Raw genomic sequence first — 13,492 nt, forward strand, 5'->3', positions numbered from 1 at the left:
CTTGCCCAACACAAGTTATAAATTCGAACCCGAGACCCCAGGATTACAAGGCCAGAGTTCTAACCGCTAGACCACCTCATCTTATTATTATTTAGTGTTCTGTCTGACGACAGGTCCATATGAACAGGATCCTTCCTTCCTTTTCTCGGACTGGGACCTGTTAATATACGTTCTTGGCAGATGATCCAGAAGTGGTTTGCCATTGCCTTCTTCTGTGTTGTTGTTCTGTGAGTAATTGTTGGGATGCCACGGAGGAAAACTCCGTGTTGCCTAAACCACGGCCTTGCCCAACACAAGTTATAAATTCGGGCACCGCGATTGTAATTGCATAAGCACCGTATTTGGTTGTCAAGAACATAAATTACATCATGAGTCTACTTTAGTGGTTCCTTATGAATCTGGTGTTCTTCTCATAATATAAGAACTGCTGTAAAGTGGTTTTCTGTACACAGAGATTAACATATACATTTCGTAACAGTCAAGAAAAGCATACAATTGAAAGAAGAAATACCTGGACTGTGGAGCAGGTTTGGGAGGGAGTAGATTTTCTTCAGACGTTCCATTAGAAAGTCTTTCGTACAGGTTACAGTACCTCGTGATTGTTTACGAACTTCTATACTCTGTACTGTATGCCCATTTTGCATTGAGCAATTGAGTTTGTAAATTGTGTGTTCTACGTTGTTGGTTTGAAACGTAAGGCGAAATATGTCGACTAAAAGAAAGCCCGAGTCCCAAGTACGTCCTTTGTATGTTAATGCTGTTATCTTACACTAGCTATAAGTTAGAATAATATTGGTTTTTCGGAAATATTCGATCCTAACCTCACTTCTTTTTCAGGGGAGCCGGTCAGGAGGTTGGGCGATCGTGTATTATGTTGGAGTATAAAGGAAAGAAGATTATGGTATGTTTAAATACTTCGTGTTTCGCACAGTTTGATTTGTGAGCAATATTTAAGTTTATATCATGATGTGTAATCTGAATTTCTCGTATAACCTTGTTTATAAAAATTTTGTAGATTAACTGTGCACGACGGCTTTAAGTGGAAATTTTCCGCGTGCTCGCTTCCATGCAATATTCCAGCTAGAATTTTATTTCTTGTTCTTGTAACCTTAATGAATCGTAAATGAAACAAAATATATCCCTTAAAATAGATTAATGTTATGTTTTCTCCGACCTAGCATTTGTTTTAAAAGTCTTTTTTCGAGATTTCTAAAGTGTGTGTATTTGATTCGAGTGTCTCAAGCTGTGAACATGATAATGAAACTTAGGGTTCAATGAAAGACTGGGAATTCCTTGATGACTGTCAAGAACTCTGCTGCATGGAGTCTGTTATTAAGATTTTTCTGTTATGTTTTGAATGAATTAGTGTTGCATCAAAAATGAATCCTGTTTCTTATAGCTCGACTGTGGTATTCAGCGGTGATTGTCTGGAATGGATGCTTTAACATTTGTGGATCTTGTTGAGGTCAGATGAGATAGATTTGTCACAGTACGTTGTAAAATTGTTTTTTATACCTGATTAATTTCGCAGTTTTGAAACAAATTTTTTCGTGCTAAAAAATTTTGACTTTTTTTTTGCAGTTTTCATCTTGACCTCTGTGGTGCTTTGCCCTGATTCCTGCAGAAAACAAGTTTCAAGGGACTCATGCAGCAGAGGCTATTTATTGGTGGATTCTGTCAGATTACGTCAACGTCAGGTAATATTGTTACTTGTTTGCTAGTTTACATCGTTATGTCAGTGGTGGGCTGGGAAATTATAACACTTTCCCCATCGTACGTAACATCTCCTAATCCCTTCGGTATAAGACGACCGTTTTCAGTTGACAATTACTGACTCCTTCAGTAAGGCACACAATACCACTTGCTGCTATTAACTATCACTGAATACAGAAATTAAAAAGTCACAAAACAAATACTCACTTAGCCTATATACAAATGTTGCTGCTGAGGATAAAACGAAATGAAACATCATTTGAGAATTCCTGGACTAAGCTAACTACTCATATTTAGTAGGCAAAGAGGATTGGAAGAGCATGCCAAATAAGCTGAGATGAATATATTAGTTTCATAGTTCTAAAGAACTTACAGAACTTTCACTGAAACCCTTAAAGCTGTTTATTTTTGCCAATCTTTTTTTTTCCCCAAATATATCTTCTGTTTTGTGTGAACAGGTAAGACGTTACTCCAGTATCGGAACATATTCTCTGCACGAGTTGACATTTATTCAGAATCTCAGGGCAGGAAAATAGCTTACATGTCATAGGATTTAGGATACTATGTACTACGTATGCACTGATCATTCATCACACATAAGAACAGTCTCAATGATATATACTTTGATGTCTCTTCATATGACCCCTCTGAGTGAAATGATTTACTGCACACATTACATGCATATGGACTCTCTCCACTGTGCGTGACTTGATGTGTCCTGAGACCACCATTTTGACGAAATGATTTTTTGCACACATTACATGCATATGGACTCTCTCCACTGTGTAAAGGTTGATGTTCACTCAGAGGACTCTGTTAAAGAAATGAGAAAAAATTTCTGGATGAACATAACATGAAGAGGAGAAAGAATGAGTCTGAAACCAAGGTGATAATTATGTTTTTTTGGATAGCTCAGTCAGTATAGTGACTAGCTACGGGCTGGACGACCGGGGTTCGATCCCCGACGGGGGCAGAGGATTTTTCCTCTAGCCTCTGGGGTCCACCCAGCCTCCTCTACAATGGGTACCGGGGGTCCTTTCCCGGAGGTAAAGCCGACCGGAGCGTGATGCTGACCACACACCCCCCATCTAGTGCCGAGGTCAAGGAAGAGAGGAGCTATACCGTCTCTCCACCGAAGCGCCTACATGGCGTATAGCAGGACAAACTTTACTTTACTTACCAAACCCCATCACATGACCAGAATTTAGTGGAAGGTGTGTTTTATAAATATTGCAAGAATCATGGGCCTCCATATTAGTTTAAACTGTTAATTCTGTGTGGTACATGAAGAATTTACATAACATGAATGCTAGGTTATAAAATTATCGAGATATTGTAAATGTGCTAATGCATTTAGTTTGTCAGGTCTGAGTTCAATATGCATCGGTTGGACTCCTGAATGACAGCCTGGTAGGAACAAGGTTCAGGGGCATTGTGTCTCCAGTGCATGGAAGACTTGCAAATGTCACTTATGCCACATCTTCCCAGATTCTTATTCCATGCCGTAATGTCCAAACTGAAGTTCTCTTGACCCAGTCAGATTTTGTTAGAAAAACTGGCACACAAGAAGTTAAATTAATTTGTGTGTGGGAACTTAAGTATCAGGAAGTGAGGTTATGCAGTTGTCTTGATGGATTTTGACTAACAGCATATAGTGTTGCTACTCTTGTTAATATATTTTCACAAAATCAGCTTAAATAAACATAACTACCTTTTCAGATGTTTTGCTGTGTAATCTGGTAGAAGTTTACCAGCATTTCAGAGTCTTAAAACCTTGTATTGAAATATAAAATAATACATACAAACAAAACTGTTTACACTTGAAGGGACACTAATCCCAAACGTGCCTCAACCTCAAGAGATCATCATCGAGTATTTAGCCCACGCACCGTTAAAGTTCACAGGCACAGACAACGCAACTACGGCTCGCGGTGGACCAACGACAACAATTACCAGGGAAAACCAAAATAAATACAGTTACACAGATTTACAACTGAAACATGATACAAACAACTTGGAAATAATTTCTCCCTTCAATATACCTCCACTATACAAAATTACAATAAAGGCTTACTAGCAAAAACTGTACATCATAACTTTAATCCCAGTTATGTAGACCCCCCCCCCCCCCCACAATATATGATGGCGTGTCACTCCACGCCAGCCACCCACAAAGAGGCTGCTTGCAGCAACGCAACCATTAACAACCCCATCCTGTAAGATGGTCCACCAGGACCAGGCAAAGGAATGTCAAGCCATCGAAAGAGGAAATTACAGGACAGTAAAGGATTGACCATCTGGTCAGTTGTAACTCAAAGTTGATGGAAAGGCCACTAGAGGGCTACCTCATACAGACAGACAGTCCTCATTCCAGTGGAAAGACTAAACCACACGGTTCATCATCCTAGGCAAGATTCACTGTAAGTGCAGTCTGGTAACTCAGCTTACCCTAATATCAGTGTCACTTACTGCAGATCCATTTTCAGAATCTATGAATGTTGGCAGATCGAACTTCATAACTTTGTTACGCTATGTACCTACACAGCAGGATAGAGTTATCATTACTGTTCTGGGTCTATAACAGGACAACTGATGATTCTCTAAGCAATGATGACAGTAGCAGACTGATGATACAATCTGGACATTGTGTGTTGTCTGAATTATATTTGATATAAACAATGTTTTGAATATTGGTTCTGTTCCCATCTACCAGTTGTCATTATTATACTTACAGATGTTAGTCTTCTGCAGACCCAAGATTTCCAACAGGTATTGAAGAAATGGGTGTCGATCAGTCTACTGTCCTGAAAACTATGTTCAGTTGCAGGATGTGCTATCAAAACAATGCTTAACCCTTTAAAGCCCATTTGTAACTACATGCGCCACCTACTTTAACAAACAGCAATTATTTCCTTACCCTAACCTAACTTTACCTAACCTAACCTAACTTAATCTAACCTAACTTAACCTAACCTAAACTAACCTAACCTAACTTAATCTAACCTAACTTAACCTAACCTAACTTAACCTAACTAACCTAACTTAACCTAACCTAACTTAACCTAACCTAATCTAACTAACCTAACCTAACCTAACCAGCTGATCTTTGTAATGTTGAAGAGTTGTGCTTTCTTTGTGGTACGGAATGAATTCTTCAAAATTATTCAGATGAGCTTTGGTTTCAAAGGGTTAATGGAGGGGATGAAGAAACACAATGTTCTTGTGGTTATAACACTGTTTAAAACATTTCATAATCTACTCAATATTTAATTACTTTCCTAAATTAAAGACTGATTGAAACTAGTACTCTATAAGCAATGTGCAACAAAACATAATCCACTGAACACATTTTGGAAAGCACTCTTCAAAATCTATTCACCAGAAGTGGGTCATTTGCTCTGGATGGACAGACAGAACAACAGATGAAAAACTCAATAGTGTGTTTGAAGATGGCCGTCTTCTGGGTTGTAGCACCGTGTAATCTGACAGGTTACCAACTCATCGCCCTGACGACGGAGGCAGCAAGGAGCTCTGAAACGCTGGTAAACTTCTACCAGACTACACGGTGCTACAACCTAGAAGACAGTCATCATCAGACTCACCTCTGTGAAAAACTCAGATCCTACAAAAGTGACTTTGTGTACTTGTAAAAAATGTTCTCGGCAGTGAAAATAAGACAACCTGTGTTACTGGCACAGAGTGTTTCTCAACTTATATATCTGTGACATCCTCTGTGTTTATACCGACGACCTGATTTCCATCGTGACACGTCTCACTATCTGAACCAGGTACATCTTTCGGTGAATCTGTGCAGTTCTGTAGAACCACCACACATGTATCAGTCAATGCTATTCCCTCCCATTACATGAAATGGAACAGACATTCTTTACGACTATGTCCGATTGTTATCACTTAGTAGGTGAAGATAATCAATAGACTATTCACTTCGAACCTGTGATCCAGTTCAGAGCACAAAACTGCAACATTATTAAGCTGAAGAAAAGTTGTTTCATTGTAACCATTTCATGCAAATGAAAGCTAACAGCAATGCTTACTTCCGGTTCAAAATTCTTTACAGAAAATGTCGATGGTATGTAAACCTCGTCAGTGTTGATACCAATGGGATCTTCTTCACTCAGAACATCCATATTATTTTCTACTTTGATCATATCAATTTCCTGCTGTAAAATTATGAATTAAACATAATTCTGTTAGATAGCACATTTCTTGTGCACCAAACACACAAAACAGGAGAGAGTCCTTACACTGGCAGATTCCAGACTGAAACTTGCAGACTTCTGATATCATAATTTCAGGACTTCAGAATTAGAACACTGCATGCCTGAAAATTTATACTAATTATTTTCAGGACAAAATGGTATCTCATGATAATTCTTCACTTAATTTTCAGAACATAAAACTGTTATCATGTTGTGCACCTTTATGAAACTCATTAACCTTCCATTGCTCAACTGCACTAATGCCAAGGTACACAGCCTCATATACCAGCATCTTACATTTAATCCCCATATATGGACGTTTTTCTTTAAACCATTACATTTTCATCCAAGCTCTACGTTTGAACACTTCGTATAAGATACTAATTCAGACTGGACACAGTTTAAATTAATTATGTTCGTTCCGTAAGGCACAATCAAGAAATGTGGCAGAGTATATTTTTATTGACTATATTGTGGCGTACCTTAATGCTATTCTATTTGTATGAAATTATTGTAATGGCAGAAGTGTACTTAAGCCATGTGAACATCATCAAAGTGACATGCAAGTTATAGGGACTTATCACGCACAGTAATTCCTATAATAATAATAATTTATTTACATTTCATGGATCCATAAGACAGTCAGATGACGATAGATGTGGAAAAAGTCATAATAAAAATAATAATAATAATACAATATATATTATAAAGTAAAATTCGTACTATTATATAAATTTCACATAATACGAGACAAAGTATTCACCTAGAGAAATGATAAGCTAACAAATAGATCTACACATTACGCACAAGATGTTGAAACACTGAAGAAGACATCAAATGTTGGATCTTGAATAAATTTACAGTGAAACTGGGAATGTGCACTAACCACACAACTGTTTGAAACATAGCTGTCTAAATTTAAGACTTTGAATTAATTATTCGGTTTTGTCCGTCTAATCACAATTATATTTAAAATTTACAAATAAGATAATTAAAATATCATTTTATGTTCCACATCGAATAATCGATTTACATTTGGAACATTTTTACAACATGTTTCGGTTTCATCGAACCATCTTCAGGTGTAAAATTATATCGAAATTGTAATCGAGTTTTAAGTTTGTCGATATAATTTTACACTTGAAGATGGTTCGATGAAACCGAAACATGTAAAAATGTTCCAAATGTAAATCGATTATTCGATGTGGGACATAAAATGATATTTTAATTATCTTATTTGTAAATTTTAAATATAATTGTGATTAGACGGACAAAACCGAATAATTAATTTAATATTTGATTCACAATACAACGCAATTATACTATCTTAAGACTTTGAAATTACAACACACACAGACACAGAATGAAAATATGAATCACAAAGCAGCTAAACGTACGAATAATAAAGAGAAATAAAGATAATTATAATGACCTGGCCATACATAACCTAACTGGACACGGCCATGGCAACGACATATTGCAGTGACTGCCTACAATTGTTTTTGCTACATGTGATCAATGATCAAGTAGACCGACGCGAAAGATGGCGGCCGAGTATCTGACGTTTCTGCTCATCTGTTGTCGCTTTCAGAGAGTTGTTGTGTTGGCAGCATTTGTTTTCTTTGCTAGGGTGGTGGTTCCATCATCTCGAAATTGTTTTACCCACTGCTGATAAGTAACTCGTGCGAATTTGAGCATGGTTAAAGAACCATTTCATATGGATTGGAAAACAATTCTTAAAGACCTTTGCTGGCAGTTATCACGTGGGTTTTATAATATTTATTTAAATGTTCCTGCTTTTGACTTAGGCGAGTTATCACGCTTTGCCATTTAAAGTCTGGCAAATTCGTCTTTATTATTGTTCTTAATGAATTACTTTTGATCCCAACTCTGTTATTATTTAAGTGAGGATATAAAATGTTTCAAATCATAAAATGAGCTGGAGGCTATATTTACTGTACCTTTAATCAAAACAGTGATTTGAGGTATTGATCTTTGATTTCCCGAAGAGACTTCTATTTGCCAGAGAGGTTTGAAATTCACTGGGGAACATTTATTTTGTATCTTCAACCCCACCTCCTTCCTTTCATTTGTACACTGTAGTAGGAGCTATACTGTACACTACATTATTCCATGGATTTCAATAAATCTAATTTATGTTCCTGTAAGATGTCAGGGTTCATATGTTCTTTGAATGAGACAAGTGGAGTCCTTGAGACCAGGTCAAGAAATTCCCAGTCTTTTATGGAATTTAGAGGTTCATGAGATCTCTCCATGGGGCCACATGCTTACATCCTACTTCTTTAGGGTTAATTTTAATTTTATTCTCCCCTTTACATTTCTCAGTTGTCATAGTTTCATAACTCCTCAAGCCCAGAGAGAAGGAAACAAATTTTAGCCAGAGCAGACGCTCGAGGGTTCTAAAGGAGAATACGTCATTCTTCGCGATGTCTTAACACCACTGCGTAACGCAAGCCACGCACTGATTAATGATAATATTAAAAACTTAGCTCTCAGCCTAAAGCGCACTCCATAAAGGCGTGAGAGTAGAACTCCACGCAATTCAGACATCGTTAAACGTACATGGTGTGGAGTGGACTGATCTGGCTTAGGGTATGGCGCCCTGTTCCATGAATAACACTGAACTCAGGCTCAGTAAACAGTTGAAGGGAAATGATGATAATCTTGAAGAATTTAATTCTATAAAAGTAGCGAATTTGAAGTACATTCATGGATTGAAAGGAATGTCAGAATGCTCTTAGAAAATGAATCCTTGAATGATATTTAAGGATCCAGTCCTTACCGCGAAGAAAACACAACTCTTCACCATTACAGAGATCAACTGGTTGACGCTGTTTAAGGAATTGACCTCTGATTACGGCGAGAACCACACAAAACCCATAAAAACAAAGTCTTACTGATTGTTGGAGCAGGTGGTACGTATACTTACCATTCGATTTAAAGGGTTTAAAGGTAAAGTTCGGAGGTCACACTGCCTCCATCTTCAGGGCGATATTTGAAGTTTTCTCAGCGCTTAGTATGAAGATTTCTGTCTTCTGGGATGTAGCGCTGTGTAGTCTGGTAGATGTTTAACAACGTTTCGGAGGTCACACTGCCTCCATCTTCAGGACGATATTTGAAGTTTTCTCAGCGCTGAGTATGAAGATTTCTTTCAAGGTTTACATGCGTCATGTTTGTGTTTTTGATTAAAATATATAATAAAATACAGATCAATACACAAAACTTTATTAGGATGTTAAAATTTAAATGTTAAAATTTTAAATTTTAAATTTGCGCTATTCATCTCTATAAGGATGTTACATTTGAGCACTTTCATTCATTTTCCACAACATGTTTCGATGTAATACATCATCTTCAGGTGTTGTTGTGTAAAACTATTTTATATTTCAATGCATGCCTTTCAATAATTCATTATTCATTCATTGAAATATAAAATAGTTTTAAACAACAACACCTGAAGATGATGTATTACAGCGAAACATGTTGTGGAAAATGAATGAAAGCGCTCAAATGTAACATCCTTATAGAGATGAATAGCGCAAATTTAAAATTTAAAATTTTAACATTTAAATTTTAACATCCTAATAAAGTTTTGTGTATTGACCTGTATTTTATTATATATTTTAATGAAGATTTCTGTCTTCTGGGATGTAGCGCTGTGTAGTCTGGTCGATGTCAACCAACGCTTCGGGGGCCATACTGCCTCCATCTTCAGGGCGATATTTGACGTTTTCTCAGCGGTGAGAATGAAGATTCCTGTCTTCTGGGATGCTGAGCTGTGTAGTCAGGTATATCTTTACTAACATTTTGAAGGTCACACTGCCTCCATCTTCAGGGCGATATTTAAAGTTTTGACAGCGGTGAGTATTAAGATTTCTGTCTTCTGGGTTGTTGTGCTGTGTAGTCTGGTCGATGTCAACCAACGTTTCGAGGGTCATACTGCCTCCATCTTAAGGGCGATATTTGAAGTTTTCACAGCGGTGAGCATGAAGATTTCTGTCTTCTGGGATGTTGCGCTGTGTACCCAGGTAGATTTTTACTAACGTTTCGGTGGTCGTAGTGCCTCCATCTTCAGGGCGATATTTGAAGTTTTCACAGTGGTGAGTATGAAGATTTATATCTTCTCGGTTGTTACGCTGTGTAGTCTGGTAGATGTCAACCAACGTTTCGGAGGTCATACTGCCTCCATCTTCAGGGCGATGAGTATGAAGATTTCTGTCTTCTGGGTTGTTGTGCTGTGTAGTCTGGTCGATGTCAACCAACGTTTCGAGGGTCATACTGCCTCCATCTTAAGGGCGATATTTGAAGTTTTCACAGCGGTGAGCATGAAGATTTCTGTCTTCTGGGTTGTTGAGCTGTGTACCCAGGTAGATTTTACTAACGTTTCGGTGGTCGTAGTGCCTCCATTTTCGGGGCGATATTTGAAGTTTTCACAGTGGTGAGTATGAAGATTTATATCTTCTCGGTTGTTACGCTGTGTAGTCTGGTAGATGTCAACCAACGTTTCGGAGGTCATACTGCCTCCATCTTCAGGGCGATGAGTATGAAGATTTCTATCTTCTCGGTTGTTACGCTGTGTAGTCTGGTAGATGTGAACCAACGTTTCAGAGACCATACTGCCTCCGTCATCAGGGCGATGAGTATGAAGACTTCTACCTTCTCGGTTGTTACGCTGTGTAGTCTGGTAGATGTCAACCAACGTTTCGGGGGTCATACTGCCTCCATCTTTAGGGCGATGTGTATAAAGTTTTCTGTCTTCTGGGTTGCGCTGTGTAGTCTGGTAGATGTCAACCAACGTTTCGGAGGTCATACTATCTCCATCATCAGGGCGATGTGTGTGAAAATTTCTATTTTCTCGGTTGTTACGCTGTGTAGTCTGGTAGATGTTAACCAACGTTTCAGAGGCCATACTGCCTCCGTCATCAGGGCGATGAGTATGAAGATTTCTATCTTCTCGGTTGTTGCGCTGTGTAGTCTGGTCGATGTTTACCAACGTTTCGGAGGTCATACTGCCTCCATCTTCAGGGCGATGAGTATGAAGATTTCTGTTTTCTGGGTTGTTGCGCTGTGTAGTCTGGTAGATGTCAACCAACGTTTCGGGGGTCATACTACCTCCATCATCAGGGCGATGTGTATAACGTTTTCTGTCTTCTGGGTTGTTGCGCTGTGTAGTCTGGTAGATGTCAACCAACGTTTCGGAGGTCATACTACCTCCATCATCAGGGCGATGTGTGTGAAGATTTCTATCTTCTCGGTTGTTACGCTGTGTAGTCTGGTAGATGTTAACCAACGTTTCAGAGGCCATACTGCCTCCGTCATCAGGGCGATGAGTATGAAGATTTCTATCTTCTCGGTTGTTACGCTGTGTAGTCTGGTAGATGTCAACTAACGTTTCGAAGGTCATACTGCCTACATCTTCAGGGCGATGAGTATGAAGATTTCTGTTTTCTGGGTTGTTGCGCTGTGTAGTCTGGTAGATGTCAACCAACGTTTTGGGGGTCATACTGCCTCCATCATCAGGGCGATGTGTATAAAGTTTTCCGTCTTCTGGGTTATTGCGCTGTGTAGTCTGGTAGATGTCAACCAACGTTTCGGAGGTCATACTACCTCCATCATCAGGGCGATGTGTGTGAAGATTTCTATCTTCTCGGTTGTTACGCTGTGTAGTCTGGTAGATGTCAACCAACGTTTCGGAGGTAGACGTGCAGGTATTCAATATTCGTGTCTAGTATCGATCTGAGCAGGGTGTCAAACGTTGCTCGGTGCAGTAACAACCCGGTGACCGAGAGGTTATGTGATAAATGTGCGCTAGGATGTAGGCGATCTAGTGGCGAATTGTTGGTTATTTGTTTCATAGTGCTTCGTGCTAAGTTGATTGAGCTGTACTTTATTGGGTGTGGTTGGTTTCGTAAATTATTTTAAGATTTTTGAGGTTATGGAAGTGTTTGGTAGTTGGTTTCTTATAGGCGACGTTGGTAGGCTCGTTTCTCCTTCATTTTCAGTCCTCTAGTTCCTGCCATTATTAAGTGAGAAGATGTCACTAATGGTAGTCACAGAAGTACGTTTCAGAACCTTATAAGTTTACAATCTGTGGAGTGGTATTTCAGGCAGCATTTGATTTGGCAGTGCCGTGTAGTGTTCGTTGACGGCCATGTACCTCAGGGGAATTGTCGGTAGATGACAGGAGAGTTCGTCAGGGTGCGCACATAATGATCATCGAATATCCCTCGTGCCCCGGCGGTTGCGGAAAATGTTCGCTGTTTTTCAGACGTTGCCGTCCCTGCGTGCGAGAAAATGGCGCAGCTCCTCTGCTGTTATTGTTTCCTTCGGACGGCGTGATGGTAGGATGTATGCCCAGTCGAGTGCAGCTTTACTCTTATATTGCCAGGGCTTGCAAGTTTATTTGAGCTGAAGTTTGTCATCTTTCTCCTGTGTGAAGTACGTAAAGTGGGAAATATTTTGGTTGCACGAAAGGCCGGATTAGTTGCCAGTAGGTTATTAATGTGGTGTAGAGTGCCTTCGTAGTAAGAATTAATACTGGTCTCTCAATGCGGATGTTTATTTCTGTACATGGTTTTGTTTCAGGCAGGCGTGAATGCAAGCATATGGGATACTTCAGCCGTTACGCATCATTACTACGGAGGTAGCAAGACTTTGCTCCGGGAGCTGACATGATCATTGTGCATGATGGACAATTCATCAGGCGATGTGGTTGGGATGACCCACAGACACGTGGTGGCAGCCTCAGTTTTTGTAACTTGCATGTGGAAATTCAGTAGCTGTTGATTTAAATTGGTGTAAGAGCCTATCGCAGTGAACAAGGTAGAAGTAAGTAGCTAGAGTTACAGGTTGCAATGTTGGTTATGTGGCCACCGCACTGCAGTTGCACACTTTAGATTCCTAGTGACCAAGTGGTTTTGAAATTGCGGGTCTGAATGAATTGTGAGGTTGCCTTGAAAGGGTCATAAGCTTACTGATTGTTGCAGTTGTAACCACACTTGGAGGATACAATCAGGATCTTTGGTTAGCGTATGAACTGTAGTGATCTGATAAGAACAGTTCCATTATTTAATAAAACTATTAATAAGGTAGTATATTTGCGTCATATTGCGAATTAGGTTAATATTTTCCGTCAAATCACAATTTTAATAAAATATAAAATATTTAAAATATCATTTCACTTTCCGCGTCGAATGATCGATTTACAAATTGGAACGTCTCTTACGACATGTTTCGGTTATATTTAACCGTCCTCAGGTATAAATTAGATTGGTAAATCTAAAACTCGAATTACAATCATTTACAATGTTATGCAGTTTATTGAAAATGTTATTATCAGATTACTCTTATATATTAGAACGAAGGTATTGTTTTTTATATGGCGTGGTTCATCTGATGTTCAATATTAGTCGGTGATGAGTTGATAGAGACATGACGTGTCTAGCGGAAGACATCTAGAAGTATTACTGTGTCGGGTCGAGGTTTAATACTGAAATTCGATGCGGAACGTGAAATGATATTTTAAATATTTTATATTT

General features: G+C 38.9%; 1 long non-coding RNA gene across 4 annotated transcripts in view; it reads left to right on the forward strand.

Annotated features, from left to right (window-relative positions):
- Positions 1–4,392, forward strand: part of LOC147871118 (uncharacterized) — a 48,512-nt gene extending 44,120 nt beyond the window's left edge. Inside the window, exons 1-6 of one of the 4 annotated variants that reach the window (XR_015532785.1) lie at positions 219–735; positions 838–901; positions 1,400–1,465; positions 1,582–1,697; positions 2,172–2,599; positions 3,079–4,392. This is a non-coding gene — a long non-coding RNA (uncharacterized LOC147871118). Of the gene's footprint in view, positions 1–218; positions 736–837; positions 902–1,399; positions 1,466–1,581; positions 1,698–2,171; positions 2,600–3,078 lie in introns of those variants that run through there. The other 3 variants (XR_015532783.1, XR_015532784.1, XR_015532786.1) reach the window with 3 other exon arrangements.
- Positions 4,393–13,492: the final 9,100 nt, after the last annotated feature.

The sequence above is a fragment of the Zootermopsis nevadensis genome, unplaced genomic scaffold (genome assembly GCF_977971745.1).
Source record: "Zootermopsis nevadensis isolate Lab colony 2312 unplaced genomic scaffold, Znev_1.0 Znev_ptg000064l, whole genome shotgun sequence".
Classification (NCBI taxonomy): Eukaryota; Metazoa; Arthropoda; class Insecta; order Blattodea; family Termopsidae; genus Zootermopsis; species Zootermopsis nevadensis.